Source organism: Lygodium microphyllum, chromosome 21, assembly GCF_053477565.2.
Source record: "Lygodium microphyllum isolate KBCC chromosome 21, Lygodium_microphyllum_v1.1.10, whole genome shotgun sequence".
NCBI lineage: Eukaryota > Viridiplantae > Streptophyta > Polypodiopsida > Schizaeales > Lygodiaceae > Lygodium > Lygodium microphyllum.
In genome coordinates, this window is record NC_141155.1 from 40,141,307 (window position 1) to 40,148,632 (window position 7,326).

The following is a 7,326-nucleotide window of genomic DNA, read 5'->3' on the forward strand; positions in this document are numbered from 1 at the left end:
AAAGTCTTGATTTGCGAGGATGTAGAAAGTTTGTGGCTGAACACTTAGTTGCTTGTGAGCGAATATTGACACGGTTAGAGGAGGTGAACTTGACTCTTTCAGGGCTGAAATCTGTCTTTGGTGTTAATGAAGTCATCATAGTTAGGCATATGGTTGGATATTATGGCAGGAAGCCTTCACCTGCAAAGGTGGATGCCATAAGCAGGATTGCAGAGTATTGCTCAACTACTTTGGAGGTGCGAAGATTTGTGGGAACTTGTGTATTTTACATGATTTGGATTCCTCATTTTGCCCACATAGCAGATGTTCTCTATGAGCTGCTTCGAAAGGGGCAGAAATTTCATTGGGATGAGAAGCATTCGAAAGCCATGCATAAACTCAAGAAGCTGTTGTAGTCAGCTCCTACTCTTCGCAAGGCAGATTATCAGTGTGGACGGCCAATCATGTTGACAGTTGATACTAGCCCTATTGGCATAGGCTGGGCAGTGGGACAGGATGATGCTAATGGAAATAGATATGCAATCAGCTTTGGAGCTAAAGTTCTTAATGAGCGACAGAGAAGATATCCGCAGATTAAAAGAGAGTTGTGGGGAGTAGTCACTGCACTGAAGTGTGATAAAGGGTATTTTATTGGAGCTTTAGTTGTTGTGGAAACAAATTGTTTGCCTTTGCTTGGCATGATTACTAGTTGTTCGACTCCAGATATAGCGATGCTTCAGTGGATTGCCTACATCAAATCATTGAATCTAGAATTTTGACACATAGTAGGGAAAGATAATCCAGTTGCTGACATACTATCTAGAGCGAGATATGAGGATGAGGAGTCAATGCTTGCAGAAGATGATGAGACAGAGTTTGCAGCTTCAGTCCTTATTCATGATTGTCATGTATCTACTGTTGAAGCCTTTATTGAAGAACTTTATGTTGACGAGTGGCTGCAAATTGGACAGTATCTAAGTTCATTGACTCGAAGAGCTGATTGGACAGATGATGAATTCAAGAAAATCAAAAGAAAGGCTCATGGGTATTTTTTGAAAGATGGTTTTCTTTGGAAGCATCCAAAGAAGAGAGGCGGCTTACCCTTGAGAGTAGTTTGTGAGGTAGCGATGCAGATACAGATTATGCAAGAGTTTCATGAGAGTTCATGGGCTGGTCATAGAGGTGTGTGGGCTACCTATGAGAAAATTAAAGAAAGATACTAGTGGAAAGGGATGTATAAAGATGTTTCCCACTTTGTGGAGACTTACCAGGATTGTCAGCTTTACTCTTTAGTGCGGCATCGTGATGAGTTGCATCCGACCTATCCACTATGTATGCATTATAAGTGGGTGGTAGACTTGATTACTTTGCCAGTGGGACTTTGGCAGATGAGATATCTTGTCTTGGCTAGGGAGGATCTTACAAACTATGTTGAAGGCAGATCTTTGCGGACGAAGACCACCACTACAGTATGTGAATTCTTGTTGGAAGAAATATTTTGTAGGTATGGATGTATAGGCAAGATTACAACTGATCGTGGAGAGCTAGATGCAAATGAAGCTAGAGAATTTTTCTCACGGCTTGGGATTAAGTTGGCTCTTACTACTACCTATAATCCAGAGGGAAATGGCAAGAGCGAAAGAGGACATCCGCCGATAGTTAAAGCATTTGCAAAAGCTTGTAGAGGTCGGATTGGAGATTGGCTGAGATTACTACCTTTTGCATTGTGGGCAGACCGCTCTACACATAGCGTGACTACTGGATATATGCCTGCAGAGTTGATGTATGGGCAAAAGCCTGTCATGCCTATAGAAATCTGTGCTCTCACGTGGAGTGCTCTTCCATGGCAAGAGAATTTATCAAGGGAGGAGCTTCTAGCTCTTCGGATTCGTCAACTAGAGAGAAGGACAGAAGATGTGCAGCTAGCAATTGATCGTTTGAAGGCAGCCCGACTCAGAAACAAGGACAGGTTTGATTTGAGGCATCGCTTGAGGCCTAGAGCCATAAAAGAAGGAGATTGGGTTCTAGTCTACGAAAATAGTCTAGAGAATCATCATAGTAGCATGAGAAAAATGGTTCAAAGATGGTTTGGACCGTATGAGGTGAAACAGGTTTTTGACAATGCTACCTATGAGTTGGCTGAATTAGATGGAACAGTATTGAGGGTGCCCATTGCTGGAAAACAAGTCAAGATTTTCAAGAGAAGAGAAGATGAAGAATATTCACTTGAAGCATTGGCAGAAGAAGAGCAGGTAGAAGAAAGTCAAGCAGAAGAAGAAGAGAATATGGATGATGAAGCTGATGGAGAAACATGTCTACTAGAAACTGATGAAGGACTTGACCTATTTGTGGACTTGGATGATCCTGGATAGTTGGCTCATTCGGAGGATGCGCAGGTTTAGAGGGGGTGGATGTCGTGCTGCTACGCATCCGAGTCGTAAATACCTCCATTTTTGTTTTTCATTTGTGTTATTTTTTTGCGTGTGATTCATTGTGTGTGATTGATGCATTACGATAATCCGTCCTTTCAGTACCCGTATCCAATGTATATATTCCACTAGTGTGTGTGCCTGTGTTTCTGTTTGTATGCATGATGTGTGTGTGTTAGAAAAATATGAAAAACGGATGCCAAAGGACATTATCAAGCTATTAATTTCAATGATGATCTCCAAGAAAAGTGCAGGAAATCGTGGAATCAAAGGAGGCGAAGTAGAAGCTGACATTTAAGCTATGAAGATAAAGGTTGCACGTGAACATGGTCAACGTAATATGCAGGATAAATAAGTTTACTATCTACCATGGAGGAGAAGGGTTCATATGCCTTTTCCGAAGACTTTTTGAATGGAGGAATAAAGATTGATTCTTCCCTCCTTCTTGTGTATTCCCTTGCATATGTTAGAATTTGCCATGTCAATGAAGTCAAGACTGCAATGAAAAGAGGGGACTCTTGGATGTCTACAAGAAGACTCTTAGAAAGTATGAGATGGTATTGACACCCACAAAGAATCTTTAGATTATTGACTTAAAGGTGCCCATTTTGCATCCTCAAAATAGCTTTATTAATGTTAAATTGAGATGGGGGGGGGGGGGGGGGGGCATTTAAAATTCAAAAAGCGAAAGCTAAGAAAAGGGAGGGTAAAAAAAAAGTCCTATCTCAGAACGACACTCGCCTTCTCCTCATGACTTTTGGCATCACGAGGTGTGTTGGACATGGAGTTTTGGGGGCCACATTCCAATTCATCAAGCTCTGGCAATCATTGAGCATGATAGGAGCTCTCGACTGATGTAGACGAGATCAAGGCATGCTGCTGGGACTTTACTTCAGTCACAGACAAACTCAGACAGAGGAAGAGAGAGAGAGAGATTCCATGGCATAGCAATGGGTGATGCTAGGTGTTGTCGCGACTGCTGAAGCTCTGCTAGCTCTGTTACTCACTGTTCCATATCCTTCTCCCCTCAGACACCACGTGGTCGACTTGGTCGCCTCTCTCCTCAGCCCTGGCATCGGCATCGTCCCTTTTTCCGCCTTCTAGCTCCTAGATATCTATTGGAAAAATGAGAATTGGTAGTATAGAAGTATAGAGAGACGTGTGAAGGGACTATGGCTCGGAGCTTCCTTCGAAGAGTTTGTGCCTACGCTTACCTTTCATTAGGCCTTCTCATGGCATTTCTGTGGAATGGTCTATCGCCTTATCTGAGAACATGATCATTACACGAAACGCGTCGACTTCCAATTCGTCGTCTTCATCACTGAAGCCTCTACCTTGGATCGGAAAACACACAACCAAGTGGATGTAGAAACTAGATAGAAAATCACAGATGGAATATATCAGTGAAGTACCCCCATACCTGTGGGAGGACGGGTTGTGGCAAGCATAGGGGGCCCAGATCCAGCTCTTGGTCATCCGGTGGAGTTTATTTGTCTTGATTCCGATGAACCAAATGTTTGCAAGTATTGTGGAACTTTAAGGTGTGATTGCAACATAACAGAGATGGTAGTACTTCAGAGTTATGCTGAACATCAATTACAAACTAAGTTTAGACAGCAAAAGATCCTACAACGGTTCAATGTCTTGGGTGTTAGCATGGACTTGATGCAAGCAGGCCATTGTTCAAAGTTACTTGCAAAGAAACCTCTCTGTTTCAAAACAGTGATCTTTTTGTACAACTAGTTTGGTAGTGAATAAATCAAATGGTTAAACAATAAAGAGATTAGGGTGAAAAAGATGACACAATCATAGCTGTTTGTGCTGATGATCTCGAGTTTCGTCATTACAAAGACATCAGTGTCCTTCCTTCACACAGACTTGCTGAAATTTGAATGCTGAAAACAGCCTTGAACTGGTGCTGAATGTTGGGCAGATTTATGGGTTGATTGCTCAATGTTTAAATTGAGAAAAAGCTCAGAATTGTTGCCCAACAGAACTCATTCCAGCAGAACTCTTCAAGTCTCCTCAAGCCTATGTGCCAAAGGCACAACTGTCTTCAAACACCTGAATGCATAATAGTTTATGAGATACTACAGATTTTTTCTGAACATGGACCTCATGTAATTTACTTGACAAGGAATATAGTGAACTTTGGCATCAAAAATTCGATTTCTTCTTGTTAGTCTCTTTCCTTGTTGCAACTTGAACTCTGTGTTCAACAGCCCTTACACGAAATCTACGACAACGGTGATAGGTGGCAACCTTAAAAAACTATGACTTTGATATTTCACACACTCGGGGCAAGGATAATATTGTGGAGGATTCACTCTCTCAAATGTGGGCATGCACACTATCCTCTATCTCAAAATTGCACAATGATTGGGTTGAAGAGCTTCAAGAGACTTGTTAGATTATCACTTCAGCCACACATTTCAAAAATTACAGCATGGAGTCATGACTGAAAACTCCCAATATCAGCTTAAGCAAGGCCTTATTTGGTCCCATGGCAAGATTGTCATCCCCCACACTTCCCCCTTCACATAGAAGATCATGGAAGAGATGCATGGGCCCCACTACTAGTCACTTGGGTGTTTTCAAAACATATGACATGATTGCTAAAAGCTTTCATTGGAAAGGCTTATGGAGGGATGTCAAGGACTTTGTGACCAAATGTGTTCCATGCAAATATAACAAGGATAGTATACTCAGGCCTGTTGCCCTCTTACAGCCCCTCCTTATCCCTGAAGGGAAATGGACTCACATCACAATGGACTTTATCATTGGCCTTCCTGTGACTAAGAAAGGTTGGAATAGTATCTATGTGGTCATTGACCAATGCTGCCCACTTTATCCCCACTAAGATCCAATACACTGCCTCCCAAGTGGCCACTCAGTTTATGGAAAATGTCTTCAAGGTGCATGGCTTGCCACAGGTCATAGTACATGATCGGGAAACAAAGTTTATGAACACTTTTTACCTCCATGGGAACCAAGCTTTCTCCATCCACTACATACCACCCTCAGATTGATGGGGGCCAGGCTACTGAAAGAGTGAATAAATGGCTTGAGACATATTTCAGGCACTTTTGCCATGATGTTCAACACAGTTGGGATACACGGTTTCACTTGACTAAGCTTGCATATAATAACTCCACACACTCTAGCATTGGAGTTTCCCCTTTTGAGGCCTTATATGTGTATAAGGTTTCCCTCCCCACAGTCTTATTTAATGATAAGATCAATCCTCAAAGTCAGGCTGAATTGGATTGCATGCAAGCTTTACTTCAACAATGCAAAATGAACCTTCAAAAGGCCTAAACACACATGAAACTCTATGCTGATGAAAAATGAAGGCATTTGGAATTCCAAGAAGGGGAATTGGTTCTTTTGAAAGTGCCTAAGTCCTGCTACTCAACTCTCAAAGAGGGCAGCAATAACAAGTTGGTCAACCGCTTCTATGGCCCATACCAAATCCTGAAGAGATTTGGTGACTTGGCCTACGAGTTAGAACTATCCCCTACCACCAAAATCCATAATGTGTTTCATGTCAAGCAACTGAAACCATTTGTAGGCTCCTCAGTGGACTATGTGGAAGAACTTCCCCCCATATATGAAGAGGGCATCACTCAATATGTCCCTGAAGCAATCATTGGGTAGCAAGATAAGCTCTTATTGTCGAAATCCATCAAAGAATACCTCATCAAATGGCAAGGCCTACCCTTGGAAGAAATCTATTGGTGCCCAACAACCATCATCAATGAGTTTTCCTACCTCCGTGAGGCCCAACGGCTGGAAGGCTAGCCGGTCATGCCCTAATTGACCACCCTCTGCCCACAGATTGCACACTATTTTAGAACAGTTTTGTACTTACTCAACTCACAAGCATCTGCATTCTAGGCTGAAAGTACTTGTCATAAGCTCCGTTTCGACATGTGGTACACCCGATTTGAAGTAGCCTATCAAAAGTTATGACCTGTTTACTTCAACAGACCGGTCCCGAATTGCATGGTGTCCTTCCTCTCTATACACCTAATTTTCATTGTCAAAGGGCTCTGAGTAGTACTTTGCAACCCTCCCTTAGCCCACTCATCACTCCCCTCTATTTCTCCTTGTTTTTTAGGGAAAAAACCTTCCGCGTGGAGATGGATTGTAACAAGCGGGATACACACTGACTAGGGTTTAGACATCCTGTCACACTAACCGAGGTATTTAAGGCATAAGAGCCCCAAATTAGGGCAACTAGTTATTATCGAGATCATACTCTTCACCTTCATCTCCAGCTTCCTCCTTCCTTCTCTCCTCTTTTCTCTCTTTTTCTCTCTTCTTCTAGTCTTCTTCCTTCTTCTTCTTCTTGCTCTCTTTCTCTCTCCTCTCAGCTTCTTTGATTATAGAAGCATGCCTCATTGTGGACTAATTTGCAAAGCCTTTTTTTGGGAGAGACATAAATCTTTGGGTGACTTAGATTCAGGGTTGTGATTAGTTCCAATTTTGGTAATTGAAAGCATGGATATCACTACAATGAAGACACCACTGGCATTATTTCACAGTGTGAACTTTACCACAAGGCGCTAGGATTTCTATTGCATACATAATGAATTCAATGAATAAATTATAGGAAGATTACATAATACCACATCTTACTATTCCTTCTCTAGATGACATTTTGATAAAAGGGTGCATAGAGTTAGATAAATATAAAGATTTAAAGATGGAGGAGTTTTGTTATTAAACACATTATTGATTATGAAAAGGTCCTAACTATGTTAGAAGAGGTGCATCTTACTCAGTTGAGGATAGAAGTCAATACTTAGGATGAATGAGATTTTCATTGTGAGACATATGTGTGGTCCATCCATTATTATCACTTTTAATAAAAGCATCCAAATATTAAGAGAGAGATATGGGAGTTGTTATTTGT